This window comes from Triticum aestivum, chromosome 2B, assembly GCF_018294505.1.
Source record: "Triticum aestivum cultivar Chinese Spring chromosome 2B, IWGSC CS RefSeq v2.1, whole genome shotgun sequence".
Taxonomy (NCBI): domain Eukaryota; kingdom Viridiplantae; phylum Streptophyta; class Magnoliopsida; order Poales; family Poaceae; genus Triticum; species Triticum aestivum.
Window position 1 is genome coordinate 471,914,003 of NC_057798.1, and position 18,693 is coordinate 471,932,695.

An 18,693-nucleotide genomic window follows, 5' to 3' on the forward strand; every position below is an offset into this window, starting at 1 on the left:
ATGGAGGTTTCAGAGTGAACCCAGCCGGAGATCAGCTATAGGCGCCCGGCCTCTAGGTGGGGGTTGGCGCCCTGGAGGTCCTTTCGCAGCTGGCCCAGCTCGGTAAGGGCACAATCCAAGACGGCGGAGGAGGAAGAAGAATCCGAAACCAGTGGCGCAGGAGGAGAAGGCGGCAGCGTAACCACGGCTCGGGAGATTAGGAGCTCCTGAGTCTTGTCCACCTCAGCAACAGCATCAGGCACCAGCACCTCCAGGGTTAGCGGGGCCACGGGGGCTGGCACCCTGCCAGAGCACTCCGCCGTGCCTCGCGAGGACGATCGAGCAGGGGAGGTGCAAGCTCCACCGCCTCCCCTTCCCACGGGCGAAAGCATGGCCACAGCAGATGAGCCTGCCCTGGGCGAAGCCACCGTGTCCCCCTTCTTCTTCTTCGCCGCAAGCAGCGGCCTAACCAAGTGATGGAGAACATCAAGCCCCGGTAGCAAAACAAGAGCAAGATGGAGTTCGAGCACTTACTGGTCAATCGCGACGTAGGCCATCGACCTTTTGCCGAGCTTAAAGCCCGAAAGCCTCTTGGTCCGGGGTTCAGCCTCGAGAGGTCCAGGAGTGGAAGAGGGTACACCAGAAGGGTTGGAGGAGGATTCGGGCGGTGCCTGGGCCGGAGTAGCCCCTAGGGAGATCGGCACCGACATGTCCTTCTTCGGGATCACGGGCGGGTCCTCTTCCTCTCGCATGGCATCGTCTACGTCATCGTCCGGCAGGGTGTGGTGGATGCTAGCCCTGTGCTGGGGGAAGGTCTCCCCCGTCCCCTCAGTGGTCACCTCCGAGTCGCGCTCCTCTTCTTCTTCGTCTTCCTCTCCTCCCCCATGGGAATCACCGGAAGACACCTCCATCGGCGTCGTCACCCCTGGGATGCAGGAGGCTCCGCCGGCACCAGGCCACGCCCATCACAGGTGGGCATGGCATCCACCACCTGCTGCCAGTTGTCGCGGAGTAATAGGGGGGCAGGGGCGCCCTCCAGACCTTCCAGGTCATCTCCAACCAAGAGGCGGAGAGCTGCGACCAGATCCTCGTCGGCCAAGGCCGCCGGGTTCACGCGAAGATCATTGTCCGCACCCCCAAGCGCCCACAGCGGGCGCGAGTGCACCTGAAGTGGAGCCACCCGCTGTGTCAAGTACTCCCTCAGGAGCGCGTCCCCTATCAGCTTTGCCGCCTTCACGTTGCCCGACCTCAGGGTGGCATTCATCCTCTCCAGCACCAACTTCGTCCGTCTGTCATCGAGCTTCGTGCGAGACCACCCCTCGTCGAGCTGGGGCTGCTCCGTTGTCAACACCAACCGGGAGTGCATACATCTGGCATCCATCATGACCCACTTGCTCCAGAAGCCTCGACCCTCTTCCTGGTCTTCGAGATCGAGTTGGCCTTGGAGTACGCGACAAAGCCGGTGCACGCCAAGGTATGGTCGCCATTGATTCGGAGGGAGAAGAAGTGGTGCAGCAAAGCCACAGACGGCATCACCCCAACATGCGCCTCGCAGTAGTAGGCGAAAATCGACAAAAAGAGAACGGAGTTGGGATGGAGATGAAGGGCCTGCAACCTTTAATGGTGGAGGATGGCGTAGCGACGAGATTCTTCTCTGACATGTTGGGGGCATCCAGGGCCGGCGAGTACCAAGCCGGCAGGGAATTGGCCACGGCCTTGCGAGGCACCATTGCTCGCTGAAATGGGAAGGATGGAGCGGATCTGGAGATTTTGAAAGAAGGAGAGCAAGGAAGGGGATCTGGAGCAAGGCGAAGGAGAGCAATGAAGGCAAGCCTTACCCAGGCCAGCCTTTTGTTAGTTGGGCAGTTGCCGAGGCAGTGTGGGGAAGCGGAGATGCCCACGTCCAATCAACCGCCACGCGGCGACCAAGGCCGCAGGCTGTTGGGGCCTGCGGCACTCCGCACTTGCCCTTTGGCTTCGCTGCTAAGCCAAGTCTGAGCATGCCTTGGGCCCGGGGGCTACTGTCGGTGTTCTGGGAACGGGGGTCCCCAGACTTTCCTGCCTGCGGCCTGCAGCGTGGCTCACTAGTGTCCCAGTATGGCTTGTCGTCATCAACCCAAGTTCAAGACCCTCGCGAGGGGCCAAGCCTCGCGGGGCGAACGACACAAGGCCTCCTCATGGGCGGCCTCACCAGGCAAGCTCGCGAGTAGGCGGAGAGATCAAGGCGAGGGGTACCTTGCGAGGTGCTCATGACGCAAGTCATAACGATCAAGACCAGGCGGGCGCCAGCCTGTGTAGTGTCCACGTTTCCTGTTTGGTGCAAAGGGGGCAAGCGCAAGCGCGGAGTACCGAGGCATCAAGCAAAGGTTTCCATATTGGTACAACAATACCAAGACCAGTAGGACGGCAGCACGGAGGTCACTGTGGAGCCCAAGACGGCGTCATCGCCAGTGCCTTTGGTAGTCGAAGACCACCTTTAGTCAGGATAGCTTGTACTAGTCGTCCCCTTTCAAAATGGATGTTGTTGGCTCCCTTCCCGCTCAATATTTGGGAATAGGACCAGGGCCTCTATAAGTAGAGATAGCCACCATAGTAGAAGGATCATCTCACCTAGAGCCAACAGAGACGGATCGACTCCTCTCCAAGCACACCACTACAAGAACACCTCACCTCGCGAGGCTGTTCTTCCTCTGTACTGTTCATCATCAGCCCAAGAGGCAATCCACCACACCACACACTGGATTAGGGTATTACACCACAACGGTGGCTTGAACCAGTATAAACCTCATGTCTCTTGGGTTGTTCATTGTTCTAGCTTAGAATCACGGTGAGCTTGTGAGTGTGTTTCGGTAGGGAGAAGATCTTCGTGCGCACCCCAGAGTTCAAACCACTAGGGTTTTGCCGGAACCCGATATCCTACAATGTGTAATAGCTGTAATAGGCTAGCGTTAGTTGCTTGCTTATTTATTTCCTTATTGTCTTATTTACTTGTTTGCTTGTAGTCACTGCAGTTCTTTTTTCGTGTTTTTCTAGTGGCCACAATAACCTATTTTTGGTAACTAGGCCACAATAATCATGGCAACACACGGACTGTTGTAACGATGGGCCTCTTGTGGGCCATAGGATCCATGGGCCTTCTACGGGTCATAGGATCCATGGGCCTTCTACGGGCTGTAGGATCCATGGACTTTCTACGGGACGTATGATCCATGGGCCTTCTATGGGCCGTAGGATCCATTGGTCTTCTACGGGCCGTTGGATCCATGGGCCTTCTACGGGGCGTATAATCATTTCGCAAAACATGGACGTACTATTCATGGACCATAACGGGACGTTAATAGGCTGTATTTGATAACGCTATGAAAACATCCCAACGGGTTAATGGGCCACAAATGGGCTGAATGTAACCACAAGCTGAATTTAGCCCACAAACGGAACAGGCCAGTAACGGACCGTAACTAACCAAATTCTAGAAATGAGCCCAAGAATAAATGGGCCCTTAGAAGGCCGAAAGTTAACACGGGCTGAAAACGGCCAACCAAAAAACGGGCCGTTAATGGGTATAAAGCGATACACTGTTCATTTGGGCTAGTTTCATCTCGGGCCTTTAATGCGCGGAGATTTATAGAGGGCCTCATATGGGCCGAAAGACATCATGGGCCATACATGGGCCGAAAGTTACAACGGGCTAGAATCATATTTGACGGCCCAGATGAAGCTAGTGGATTTAATTCCGATAGGTCGTAACGGGCCGGGAGTTAGCGGACCATAAATGGGCTATACACGAATAGGCCGTTAGCAGGCTTTCCGTGGGCCGGCCCGTTACCTTTTGACCAAGTCAAACGGGCCGGCCTTTTCACCAGAATGGGCCTCTATTTGGCCGTGCCACATGTCGACGTATCATAGGTGCCTCCTGTCTAATGAGTGGATGACATCTGTCCCAATGGTGAGCCAACACGTGTTTCCTCTGGCCAACGAGAATTTTACACATGGAAAATCCCCATTGGTCCGGGCTGTTAACGGGTTATCAAATCCAAAACCCGACCCGATAGCTTAACGGGGACCTGTTACGGTGGATGCCACGTGTCGGTCACCCTTGACGAAAGCACTTCTATGATGCGCGATTTATCATCATGGAAGTGGACACTTCCATGATGATAATTTTGGTAATGTCATGGAACACTTCTATGACAGCACAGGTGTGACTATCTTGATTCTGTCATAAAATCGTCATGGATGTACATGCATGATAGAAAACGTGACCTACTATGACAAACACGTATCATCACGGAAGTGTATTTTTTTGTAGTGTGTGTGGTGCTCCCCTCCACAGTTACACACCTCGATCATATTGCCGTAGTGCTTAGGCAAAGCCCTGCACCGGTAACATCATCATCACCGTCGCCACGCTGTCGTGCTGATGGAACTCACCCTCGTCCTCAACTGGATCAAGAGCACGAGGGACGTCATCGAGCTGAACATGTGCTGAACGCTAAGGTGCCATACGTTCAGTACTTGGATCAGTTGGATCGCTAAGACGTTCGACTACATCAACCGTGTTACCAAATGCTTCTGCTTTCGGTCTATGAGGGTACGTGGACACACTCTCCCCTCTCGTTGCTATGCATCTCCTAGATAGATCTTGCGTGATCATAGGAAAGTTTTGAAATACTACGTTCCGCAACAGGAGGGTCATTGGCAAGGTCTTCAGGATTTTGGATTGAAGCCTCAGGGGTCTCTGGCACCTGCCTCTCCAGCTCAGCAGCTTGGGGGTCCTTTGAGGACCCTCCCACTTTCTGTTTCTTACCCACTTTAGCTACGCCTCTGTGACAAGGATACAAGAATTCATGAGTATATCACCACAAGTCATTTATGAACAAGTGAAAGTACTCACAAATGGGCAACCTTGAAAACATGCATTTGAGTTCCACTAGATTCATCGGATGATGGCGGCGTTCCCTGATATTTTGAGTTAGAAGAATTAAGAGGTTGACGTATAAGACCGGCTTATGGAAGAGATAGAGTCGGGCTATGTGGCACCTCGTTGCGACGCTTTCGAGGAGGGGTGTTGGGTAAGCCGGACATGAGATCTTTAGTACCATCACTCTGGGTCTTACGCCTTGATTAATGTTGATGTTTCTTCAAAAGAAAGTTGGGATCCATATGAGCAAGAGGATGTGAAAATCTTACTTTCCGGATGACCTGACGAGTTTTCTATCTTGGCAAGGGTTCTAAGTCGGAGGAAATTATAGTTACCTCTGCTACATTGGCATGACTGGTTTCTGCCTCTTCCTGAGTGGGATTAGCGTCAATAAGTCACATAAATAAAATACCAAGGGAATCAAGTTCTATCTGTGATTCATCATCAAGTGTGAGCAGTTCTTCAGCTGATGGCTTCTTATAGCGAGCCAGAGTGTGAGACTTTCCTTTAGACTTATTAACAGGCACGGCGGCTTGTTATTTCTTCTCCCAGAAAGAATAGTCGGCCTATATACATATACATATGTAATAATTAAGGATATAAAACATAAGATATAGATATATAAGGTCAAGATTCATCCAAGATACTTGCAGGCGGAGCCGGGTTAAGCGTGTAGAAAGGGTTCACTCCCACATTACGAGAATTCTCCAGAGGCTCCCCAAGCAATGATTTAACCACATCAATGATCTCCTTATCAGCTAAGGATGTCTGGTTATAGCGCTGAGGATCTTTTGTATCACCTGTGTATTCACACATTAAGCCGCTACGCCGACTCAATGGCAGAATTCTCCAAGAGACCCAACAGCGGACCAGATCAACTCCAGATAAGCCGTTGGCTACCAGGGCCCTTATCTTTGCAAAAATGGATGAATATTTAGCCCGCTCCGCAGCAGTGATACGATCTGGAAGTTCGTGGTTAGTGTCGGTGTCAAAACCGGCGGATCTTGGGTAGGGGGTCCTGAACTGTGCGTCTAAGGCTAATGGTAACAGGAGGCAAGGGACACGATGTTTTACCCAGGTTCAGGCCCTCTCAATGGAGGTAATACCCTACTTCCTGCTTGATTGATCTTGATGATATGATTATTACAAGAGTTGATCTACCACGAGATCGTAGAGGCTAAACCCTAGAAGCTAGCCTATGATTATGGTTGTTGTTCTTGTCCTACGGACTAAACCCTCCAGTTTATATAGACGCCGGAGGGGGCTAGGGTTACACAGAGTCGGTTACAGAGAAGGAGATCGACAAATCCGAATTGCCAAGCTTGCCTTCCACACAAAGGAGAGTCCCACTCGGACACGGGACGAAGTCTTCAATCTTGTATCTTCATAGTCCAACAGTCTGGACAAAGTATATAGTCCGGCTGTCCGAGGAACCCTTAGTCCAGGACTCCCTTAGTAGCCCCTGAACCAGGCTTCAATGATGATGAGTCCGATGCGCAGATTGTCTTCGGCATTGCAAGGCGGGTTCCTTCTCCGAATACTCCATAGAAGATTTTGAACACAAGGACCATGTTCGGCTCTGCAAAACAAATTCCACATACCACCGTAGAGAGCACAATATTCCACAAATCTAAGCTGCTGACGGCTTTTCATAGCGTGACGTCACACCATGGCCCAATTTTTATTCGAACCGTTTTTCATAACCAGCCACTACACGTGATGCGAGGCGGTTATCTTGGCACGTTTTGTCGAAGTAGAGATCGTGTCCCCCTTATCACGGGATTCTCATCAATACAGGTGTGGGTAACCCAACCGCGTTTGTTTAATATGACTCCTCGATTTTAGGCATGTCCCAAAAGGTCACACGGGGGACGCTTGATATTCGTCCTCTTTATAAAGGGGGCCAAGGCCTGTCATTTTCTTCCCACGCTTGATCCTTCCCCTCCCAAACCTCGAGTTCCAACACCCAAGGCTTAAGCGAAGCATTTTAGACCTTCAACCATGTTCGGATCCAACCTTCAAGGCCGGTGGATGTCCTCCTCCATCACAGAGGAGGACGTCAAGAAACTTAGGGAGGCCAGGTATCTCACCGCCGAGATTCCGCATTGGCTACCTGCTCAAGGGCAGGTCGTCCCCACTTCCGAACCCAACGAGAGTGTAGTTTTTATTTCCCACTTTCTCCAAGGGCTAGGTTTTAGCATTGATCCCTTCGTGAGAGGGCTCATGTTCTACTATGGACTAGATTTCTATGATCTAGCTCCGGATTCCGTCCTTCACATCTCGTCGTTTATCGCCATGTGTGAAGCCTTCCTCCGCATCACCCCCCACTTCGGCCTATGGCTCAAGACCTTCAATGTGAGGGCGAGGGTGATTGACGGGCGTCACGCGGAGTGCGGAGGCGCTATAATAAGCAAAGGCGCCGATGCCCCATGACCAAAGGGTTCTTTCGCAGAAACTTCTGATTTATGGCAGCGGGAGTGGTTTTACATCACAGCTCCCCGAGGTACAAAGTGGGTGGCTGCTCCAGCGTTCCGATCGGGCCCTCCGCCGCAACTGGCATCATGGGTCAACAAGGGGCTGGACTGGGGGCCGATTAACGATGTGCTGACATTGCAAAGCCGCATCCGAGACCTCCTCAAGAGGGATGTCAGTCTTGTCAAGATAATGCAAGTGATGCTGGTTCGTCGGGTCCTGCACTGCCAACGTCGTCCTCTTCATATGTGGAAGTTAAACCCGGAAGGACCGCGAACCGTTCAACAATTCTTCGGCATGACGCTCAAAGAGATGTATGGGTCATTCTTTGGATCACGAATAAAGTGTCCGGACACCATCGAGGACGCGGGTCTCAACTGCAACCATCTGGATACCCAGGTAAATACTTCTGCTACGGAACACACCATCCTTTATGTTTATTATAACATCATTCTGAAAAATTGCTCTCTGCCGGGACTGGCTAAGGAAGGCGGAGAGGATTAGGTGTCCGGCCCCTCTTCCCGAAGGCTCGCCGGATCCTCTGTTGACCAGGATGCTTGAGCACGTGCCGTATCAGGTGCCATCAAGAGAAGACGAGGGGAGGAATAGGGAAGCCACAGATGGGCCTCATATTCTACACATCCAAATCAGGGGAGTAAGTGCCTCCGCGAAGGAGCAATCGGGGAGGGGAATCTAAAACCCCCTCTCCTCAAGGTAAGAAAAGGGCCGCCCATGAAGATTTGGAAACAGAGGCTTCCAAACGAGGGAAGAAACCCTCGCGAAGGGGCCCTGCCCCGAGGGGCGTCCTTACCGCATGGCGCCCGCAAGGGGGCCAGCCCTCCACCGAGCCGTAAGTAAAAGAGTACTTTGGTAAATATATCCCGTTTTGTCTCTGAGGATAGTAATCGAAACATATTTGTTGCAGTCCAGCTCGTAGCCCTTCTCCATAGAGTTCGTCCTCGGGGGATCTTCCTCCGGAGATGATGGAGAGCGAAACACCTCCCCCTGCCTCCCCATCACATGGGGCGGATGACCTTGAGGTGTCGTCACGGAGGATTTCTGATCCCCCAAGGCCAGAAGTTGACACTTCGGCTGCCCAGAGTCTGGAATATCCGGCTCCCAAAGAGAGCTTCAGGAAGAGTCCGGGATTGTCCGGCACACAGTCGGACACACTAATGGGCCTTCTGGAGCAAGCGGCCATCTCAGAGACACATCGTGCCTTAATGGGTGCGGTGGTTGAGAGGATTCCATCCGCGAAAAGCGGTTTGAATGAAGCTTTTACAAGTCTGCTAAGAGGCTTTGAGGTACGCAAAAAATGTATTTTTGATGGTACCGCACATGCTAGGTGTGCTCTATATAGATAGTAGCCCGTGAGACTCTGGTTGCCATCAACGTGGCAAACAGAGGATCATAATTTCTGGTAATAAGCGCGCTGCTTTATGTACAGGTGGCTGAGGGTCCGGCGGCTGACCGATCTGCTGATTTTGTCGAACTAAAGCGGCAGCTTGATGTGGCCGATGCCGACATCGCGCTGGTTAACAAGCGGCTTGACGAGGCCCAGGGTATGTATATTCGTCTTGTCAGCAAATGTTTAAGAGGACCATGATGCTAGTATCTAAAATATGTTATGACTGCGAATGGAGCTACTGCCGTGGAGACCCTTCAGGCGGAGCTTGCCCGAGCCAAGGAGCAAGCCCGGATAAGTGATGCGGCCGCTCTGAAGGCGGTCGAAGAGTTAAGAGCCAAATAGGCTGCTCATCGCCGGAACGAAGAAAAGATAGCCCAGATCGCTACTGAGCTAAAAGATGCTGCCAACCGCCGTGAGCTCCTTGAAAAGGAAAATCAAGCAAAAGCGGCTGACCTGAAGAAGGCCCTGGAGGAAGCCAAGGAAACCCGCTCTGAAATGAGAGGGATAAAGGAGGAGCTTCATGAAGCCAGAGATATCGTGGCTGGGAAGCCCTATTTGTTGCGGATGAAATTCGAAGGTCCGAAGTATGCCCCTCTGGATCAGTTGTGGAGTGTTGCGAATGCGTATGCGGACCTGGCAAGGAGTGCTGCTGATGCGACTGAGTTCTTCAAAGATCGGAAAGATCATAAGGCTGAAAGGTTATTCTGGTCGCAGTTCAGTGCCCCGACGCGTCCGCTGCCATTGAATGAAAAGATGGCCGCATGGTCCGAACTCCACTGGTTGTTAGGGCTTGCTATGAGGTCTGTCGTGGATCATCTTTGGCCACGTCGACCAAGGTCGGACAGCTATTTTGGATTGGTGCAATAATTCCTTGGTGTTGTGTCGCATATCGATGCTGTGAAGAGGTCGGCATGCATAGAGGGTGCGTGGATGGCTATTGCCCGTGTTAAAACATACTGGGCTGGGATGGAAACCACCGCTATTGCAACCCGGGGTGCGGCGGAAGGCCAGGACCCGGCCGAGCACTATTTTTAAGAAGTCTTAGAAGGCGCCCGTTTAATAGAGGCTCAGTGCTCGAAGAGTGCCATGTTCGAATGACATGTATCTCGATTGTAAAGACAATGCTATTTTGATTATAAAGGCTGTGTTTATACTTTTGCCCGAAAGTATTATAATGCCTCCTGTCCGGCCATTTATGTATGTATATAACCTGAAAGTTTGCAGTCGTCGGCTTCAGCCCCCACGCATATAATGCGGGGGTGTTCGAGAAAACGCGTAGTCACACTTGATCCAACGTCTTGGTCCGTTAAGGAGGTGATAGCGCGGCGAACCAGGCAATCGGACTATATAGCTTTAACACTTTCACTTAGCCATAGGAGTTTGATGGTGGGGCTACTATATAGCCCCTGGTACTTACGCGTTCATCCGGATATGGTGTGCGTATGTACGTGACCTGGAAACTGGTCCTTCATTAATGAGGAGGAATCGCGAAGATTCCGCTGGGTCATCAAGTGGTTGACCAATCTCGCGTTGTATCATGACAGTCAGTTTTTGGCTTTCTCTACTGAGGTGTTCATCCAGATGAACCAGGGCACAATCGCAGTAGTTCTCCCGGTGCCGCCTTACCCAATAGAGCAGAACGTAAGGTAGCAAAACATGGGAGCCGGGCAAACCCAACATTTGACCAAAGACATGATTCAGAGCTGATGCATATAAGGCCAAACTCGCGACGCCGAACACTCCCTAAGGTATTCGGACTTTATAATGTGTACTGGGCTGAATAACGCCCTTGATAATAAGCCCTGAGTTTCCAGGTATGAGCAATAGTCTGGTGTGACAAAAAAGCCAAAAATGCCAGTGTACCTCCCGGTTGTATAAAGTTTCCGGATGGGAAAAGGCAACAAGAGACATTAAAAAGGTTTACGCAGGGTCTTAATCTAAAAAGAAACCTTTGAGCGGGGCCCTGCTGCATGTCTGCGCCTTTATCTCCGTTGTGCCATATCCTGGAAGGGTGTAGCACGATGATCATCTGTAAAAAGGAAAAACCCAGGTGAAAGACTTCGTGCGAGGAGTTCGTTAATCTGAATGAACCATGAAAATGCAATATGTTATTGTATTGATAGGATCGAGCCAAACTATAGGCTTTTTTTTGCGAGCAGCCCCTAGCATCTTTTATGGGGAAATCCCAACTAGGCTATTACATTGGGTGGAGCGCCGGACTCGTCTAACCGAGTCCGTGGTCTTGACGACCGACCGTTTATTCTGGTTGGAGGGACCGCTCAGTGTTCGGCTGCTAGAGCCGCCACGTATTCTTCCGCGCGTAAGGAACGCTCTGTATTTCCGCTAACTGTGATGACGCCGTGTGGACCGGGCATCTTAAGTTTAAGGTAGGCATAGTGCGGTACTGCATTAAAACGAGCAAAGGCTGTTCTTCCAAGTAGGGCGTGATAACCGCTTCGGAATGGAGCGATGTCGAAGGTTAGTTCCTCGCTTCTGAAGTTGTTGGGAGAACCGAATACAACCTCTAGTGCTAGAGAGCCCGTGCAGTGGGCCTCGACGCCTGGTATCACTCATTTGAAGGTAGTGTTGCTTAGGCTGATTCTTGACGGGTCTATCCCCATTTTGCGGATAGTGTCCTGGTATATCAGGTTTAGACTACTGCCTCCGTCCATAAGGACTCGGGTGAGATGGTATCCATCAATTATTGGGTCGAGCAGCAAGGCAGCCGATCCTCCGTGTCGGATACTAGTCGGATGATCCCGGCGATCAAAGGTGATCGGGCAGGCCGACCAGGGATTGAATTTGGGGGCGACGGGCTCCACAGCGTATACGTCTCGAAGTGCGCATTTGCGCCTACTCTTTGGAATGTGAGTTGCGTAAATCATATTCACTGTTTTGACTTCTGGTGGGAATTTTTTCTGTCCTCCAATGTTCGGCTGGCGAGGCTCATCCTCATCTTCACTTAGCGTCTCCCTCCCCTTGTGTTTGGCATTTAGCTTGCCGGCCTGCTTGAAAACCCAACATTCTCTGTGGGTGTGATTTGCAGGTTTTTTGGGGGTGCCGTGAATCTGACATAATTTGTCTAGAATCTTGTTTAGGCTGGATGGTCCATCTCTGTTGCCTTTAAATGGCTTCTTCCATTGACCGGGTCAAGAGCCCCTGAATCCAGCGTTGACCATCGTGTTCTCTGGGTTGTCATCATTGTTTCAATGCTTGTTTTTGTTGCGTCGCGGTTTCCCGTTGCCATCCCTGAATTCAGATGTGCCTAGGTCGCTGGTGCCGCTACGGGTCAGCCAGATGTCCTCGCCCGCACAAAAGCGGGTCATAAGGCTTGTTAAGGCTGCCATTGTCCACGGCTTTTCTTGGCTGAGGTGTCTGGCAAGCCATTCGTCCCGGGTATTGTGTTTGAAGGCCGCTAAGGCTTCGGCGTCCGGGCAATCGACTATTTGATTCTTCTTAGTAAAAAATTTGTTCCAGCGTTTTCGAGCTGACTCTCCGGGTTGTTGAATTATGTGACTTATGTCGTCTGCGTCCGGAGGTTGGACATAGGTCCCTTGAAAATTGGCCCTAAAAGCATCCTCAAGTTCTTCCCAACTTCCAATTGAGTTTTCAGGAAGACTTTTCAACCAGTGTCGAGCTGGTCCTTTCAATTTGAGGGGTAGGTATTTAATGGCGTGGAGATCATCTCCGCGAGCCATGTGGATATGAAGGATAAAGTCCTCAATCCAGACCCTAGGGTCTGTCGTTCCGTCGTATGCCTCTATATTCACGGGTTTAAATCCTTACGGAAATTCGTGGTCCAGCACCTCATCGGTGAAGCACAGGGGGTGCGCGGCACCCCTGTATTTGGACGTGTCGTGGCATGCTGTCGACGGTTGTTGTGTTTGGTGTTGATTCCTAGCTGGTATTCGATCAATGTGATCATTTTGGTAGCTCTGATCCTGTGTCGAAGCGCGCCTCCTAGATCCATAGATGGACCTGGCCATACCGGACTTTTTGTCCAAGAGCTCACGTAAATCGTGTACTGACTTGTGTGCGGCATCATTAGCCGTCTTGTCGCGGCCACGGGGTGGTCGGTCTGGCTGATCGGTCGTTTTTGGCTGAATGGGCTCTATGGCCTCGTCGTCAAATTCGAGCAGCAGCTTGCGCTTTGGATAGCTCTTTGTGTGACCATCGCCGTTGTATTTTTCTTCTGTGTCGAGCACTTTGTTCCACCTGCGGTTAAGCGTATCCTGCGCGGCCTTAAGCCTTTGCTTCTTCTTCTTTAGGCTCCTCGCGGTGGCAATAAGCCTTCTGTGGAGGTTCTCTTGTTCCAAGAGTTTTTCTGGGATGATGAGTGCATCATTGTTCGGACTATTCTCCTCTCTGGAGACAGGTTGGTGAATTTTACCCTCGGGATCGGCATCATCTGACATCGGCTCCGGACTATGTTCATCGTCCCCTGGTTCATCCTGCTCCATCGCTGGGTCCATGGGGTCGTCATTTCCTTTGGGGTCAACCGGGGTATTATTATTTCTTGCGCTATTGTCGCTGTTTTTACTGTGGCGGGATTTAGAGCGGCGCCTACGGCGCCGCTTTGGTGGCTTATCGAGGAGATTATCCTTCATTGTATCATCACCATCGCCTTATTTTGGTGTGTCTACCATATATATATCATATGATGAGGTGGCAGTCCAGCGCCCAGTGGGCGGTGGTTCCTGTTCTTCTCCTACATCGTCGTAAATACCGTCAATGTCTTCGGAGTCGAAATCGAGTGTGTCGGTTAGGTCATCGATAGTGGCTATGAAGTGGGTGGGGAATGAATTTCTTCGTCATCCACTTCCCTCCCGAGCCGGACATAGTTCGTCCAGGAGTCTCCTGACAAGGAAAGAGACTTTAATGAATTTAGCACGTCACCCAAGGGCGAGTGTTGAAAAATATCCGCAGAGGTGAACTCCGTGACCAGTGCCCAATCAGATTCGATAGGCACGGACGTACGCGGTTCGGATCCTGTAGCCGGAGACGAGTCTGAGGGTCTAAGGACACCCTCCTCACAGGAGGTGGCTTCAGTGTTCGGCTCCGATGCTGATGAGTGTGCGACCTCTGCGATGGGGCCTATCCACCCGTCCTCGGAGGGCGTGATCTGCTCCGGATTGATTCCCAGCGCCGCCGCAGGCGCGATCTCCCAAATAGTGTCCGATAGCAGATCAAAGTCATGCCCGTCGTGACCGTCCGGTGCGCCTGACATGGGCTCGAATTCGTCGAAGATCAAGTCTCCGCGGATGTCGGCGGTATAGTTCAAGCTTCCAAACCTGACCTGATGGCCACGGGCGTAGCTATCGATCTGCTCCAGGTGGCCAAGCGAGTTGGCCTATAGTACGCAGCCGCCGAATACGAAGATCTATCCGGGAAGGAAAACCTCCCCCTGGACCGCATCGTTGAAGATGATTGAAGGAGCCATCAAGCCTTACCGCAACGACATAGTGGAACTCTCAACGAAAGCACCAATGTCGGTGTCAAAACCGGTGGATCTCGGGTAGGGGGTCCCAAACTGTGCGTCTAAGGCTAATGGTAACAGGAGGCAAGGGACACGATGTTTTACCCAGGTTTGGGCCCTCTCGATGGAGGTAATACCCTACTTCCTGCTTGATTGATCTTGATGGTATGAGTATTACAAGATTTGATCTACCACGAGATCATAGAGGCTAAACCCTAGAAGCTAGTCTATGATTATGATTGTTGTTCTTGTCCTACTGACTAAACCCTCCAGTTTGTATAGACACCGGAGGGGGCTAGGGTTACACAGAGTCGGTTACAGAGAAGGAGATCTACATATCCGAATTGCCAAGCTTGCCTTCCATGCAAAGGAGAGTCCCACCAGGACACAGGACGAAGTATTCAATCTTGTATCTTCATAGACCAACAGTCCGGCCAAAGTATATAGTCTGGCTGTCCGAGGACCCCTTGGTCCAAGACTCCCTCAGTTAGAGCTGAGCCGAAAAGGGCGGAAACCCAGCAGGGGATTTTCACCTGCTGGAGAGGTGTCTTGGTAGTAGAGACAAGTATACTTCCAGTCTTTGGGGTGACTGGGCAGTTTGGCTGCAGGGAAAATGATATCTCTTCGCCTTTGAATGGAAATCGCACCAAGCTCGAGACGTGGCTCATCTGTCATCTCAATTTGGTGGTTGAGATAAAAAATACTCTCTAAATAGATCAACTTCAGGTTCCATTTGAAGATGCACTTCGCAGAAAACTTGGAAGTTGCAGATGTTGGATACAGAGTTGGGGCCAATGTCTTGAGGATGAAGGTTGCAAAAATGCAGAACATCCTGGAAAAACTTTGACTAGGGTGGCGAAAAGCCACGGAGGAGGTGATCTAAAAAGACAATAACTTCACCTTCTTTAGGTAGAGGAGTAGTCTCAACACCTGGAACTCGCCAATGGATGACATCTTTTGCTGGCAAGGTTCCCATGTCAACATACTCATTCAGAGAGAGCTCCGAGACTCTAGAATCAACCCAATCGCAAAGAAGTGGGAGCCCTAGTCATTGTTGGCGGGTTAAAAGCTACGGCATGGGAATAAAACTTTGGCGGGTTAATATTACGGTGATAAGCCGCCTAATGGTTGCAATGACAATTCAGTAGCCGCAAGCTGATTATGGGTATAAAATTATCATTATGAAGAATGGAGGAATTTTGAATTGCATTTGTAAGAGGTTAAGGCGACTCTCATGATGATTGATATAAGGGGGGTCAACTTATTATAATTTAAGCTGGTTGGATACTGGCGGGTACAAATTTGTTGTTAAGACACTTCCAAGATGAAAGGCGGATCACTTATCTGTAGATCCATGGTTGATGGAATTTTGTTAAGTATGGGACAAACAAGTTTCATAGATTATGCCTATAATTTTGGATCTATGATAGCTCAAAAAATGAAGAATAATTGCTAAACCTAAAATATAGCAATGGAAGAGCAGGTAAGTAGCACATTGGTTCTGAGAGAAAAGGGATCTACATAAGATATAAGATGAATCCTAAACTAGTACCACAGTGTTTTCCGTGGTAATATGGATCTAACGTGGAGATTTAGTGAAAGATGTGAAGAACAATGATGAACAGGCCGATGAACTACATGAACTACTATGACCTAATGCGGATCTGAAGTGGAGAAAGAGGAATACCTGACAACGTTAAAGAAGAGCGAGAGGGCTCCACGATTATCTGGTCCGATCAGGTTGATGCAGCAGCCTTGGTCGAAGTCATTGGTGAAGGTCGGTCGGAGCGGCAGAGCTCTTGTGCGGTGGAGGTCGTGAGGAGGAGGAAGAAGTGGAGGCGAAGGGGGTAAAAAGTGAAAAGGAACCCCCCCCCCCCCGTGCCTATTTATAAGGAAAAATCGGTGGACAGTAAAAAGGCATGTGCGGAAATCGAGGAGATGTCATGATTATCTTAACAGTGGAGGCGGCTCGATTGTTGGGTGGGTAGTTAATGTGAAAAGATCTGTTGTGATGTCATCAGTTTTTTTATGGATTTACTTCACATGGCGTCATGGCGGGTTATCAGGATCCATTCAAAGTTAAGAATTGGAAGTAGTCTAAGGAAGATTCGCCAACCGAAGAATGAAGAGTGACATGAACAAGTTCAAATCAATCTAGGGCCTAATGTTGGGGATATAACCCCATGGTGTGACCCGCCCAGGAGGGGCCGGGTTACACTATTGGCGACTCTGAGTTAAAGTCCAAGTAGGCCCAATAGGCCAGATGGAGACCTAGAGGGCGACTTACGCGGTGAGCCGCCGGAGGCCCAAGCCCAGAAGATGGTGCGAGACCCGACGCTTGTAAGCCGCCCAACGATGACTTGTCCAGAAATGCAAGGTGATTTAGAACCCAGATCGGTCATGTTGTGTGATTCGACTTGGACTCTTGTAAGCCCAGGGTCTCGGCCTATGTATATAAAGGAGAGACCCTATGGTGGGTTAACTCAAGAAACAATTGATCGACAGCTAGGTCAAGCGATTCCGCTCCGTTGTAATCGATATCCAATCAATACAACACAAAGAGGACGTAGGCTTTTACCTCATTGTGAGGGGCGAACCTGGGTAAACTCGTGTCTCTCATCCCGATCAGCCCATTTAAGCTAACCTACATTGCAATGACTCCATGCTTAAGTCCTTTCACAAGGACATCTGTCGTGACAAAACCACGACAGTTCTTCTCCATCTTTCTGACGACATTGTAGTATCCTATCACTGCTGGGCTATGAATGTCCCATTCCTTCATGATCTGGTTGACCATGAGATCAGAGTTGTCGTAGACCATCAGTAGGCGAATCCCAAGAGAGATTGACATTCGTAGCCCATATAGGAGAGCTTCACACTCGACCTCGTTGTTGGAGGAGTCAAAGTGTATTTGAAGCACATAGCTGAGTCGGTCGCCTTTGGGGTACACCAAGACCACTCCAGCTCTGGAGCCGTGGAGCATCTTGGGGTTGTCAAAGAACATCGTCTAGAACGCCGGGAGACTCGGGATAGGCTGCTTCTACTCCACCCATTTGGCGAGGAAATCCACTAGAGCTTGGGACTTCATGGTTTTCTTAGCTCCAAACTTGATATCCAAAGGAAGGAGCTCGAAGGCCCACTTCACCACTCGACCTGTAGCATCTCTGTTGTTCATGATCTCAGACAGAGGGGTGTCACTTATCACCATGACCGAATGCTCTTGGAAGTAATGCGCCACCTTTGCAGTCAGATAAATCCCATACACCAACTTCTGGTAATGTGGGTACCTTTGCTTGGAAGGGGTCAAAACTTCTGAGATGTAGTAAACTGGTCGTTGGAGCTTGATGGTTTTGCCTTCCTCCTCGCGCTCCACAATGAGCACAATGCTAACAACTTGGATCGTGGTTGCGATGTATAAGAACAAGGGCTCTTTCCTGCTCGGAGCAGCTAACACCGGCTGGGTGGAGAGAAAGGCCTTTGAGTTCCTGAAACGCAGCCCGCGCTTTGGGAGTCCACTCAAATCTATCAGATTTCTTCATCAGCCGGTGAAGTGCCAGCGCTTTTTCACCGAGTCGTGAGATGATTCTACTGAGGGTTGCCAAACAGCCCATGAGGCATTGCATGTCGTGGAGATGTTCTGGTTGTTTCATTTGGACTATCGCTTTGATGTTCTCGGGGTTCGCATCGATTCCGTGTTCGGGAACAAGGAAACCGAGTAACTTGCCAGCCGGAACTCTGAAGTTACACTTAGCCGACTTGAGTTTTATGCCGAAAAGGCGCAAATTCCCGAAGGTCTCGGCGAGGTCTGTCAGGAGGTCGGAACCTTTCCTAGACTTGAGCACGATGTCATCCATGTAGGCCTCCACATTCCGACTAATTTGCTTTTGCAAGCATTTCTGAATCATTCTCTGGAATGTAGCCCCAACATTTTTCAATCTAAATGGCACAGTGAGATAGCAAAAACACCCAAATAGGGTGATAAAGGCTGTTTTTATTTCATCAGGATCATACATTCGGATCTGGTGGTACCCGTAGTACGCATCTAGAAACAAGAGCCGCTCACACCTGGAAGTAGAATCCACTATCTGATCTATGTGAAGGAGAGGGAAATGATCCTTCGGGCAGGCCCGATTTATGTGCTTGAAGTCGATGCACATCCGGAGAGAGTTATTCTTCTTCGGCACCATGGCAATGTTGGTGACCAACTCAGAGTGGTACACCTCTCGGATGAACTCAGCGGCTAGGAGCCATGCGATCTCCTCACTAATTGCCTTGCGCTTCTCGGTAGAAGATTGTCGAAGGTGCTCTTTGACAGGCTTCATGTTCGGGTCAACATAGAGTCTATGCTCAACTAGTCCCCTGGGCACACCCGACATGTCATAAGGCTTCCATGCGAAGATGTCCCAGTTCTCACAGATGAACTGGATGAGATCGCCT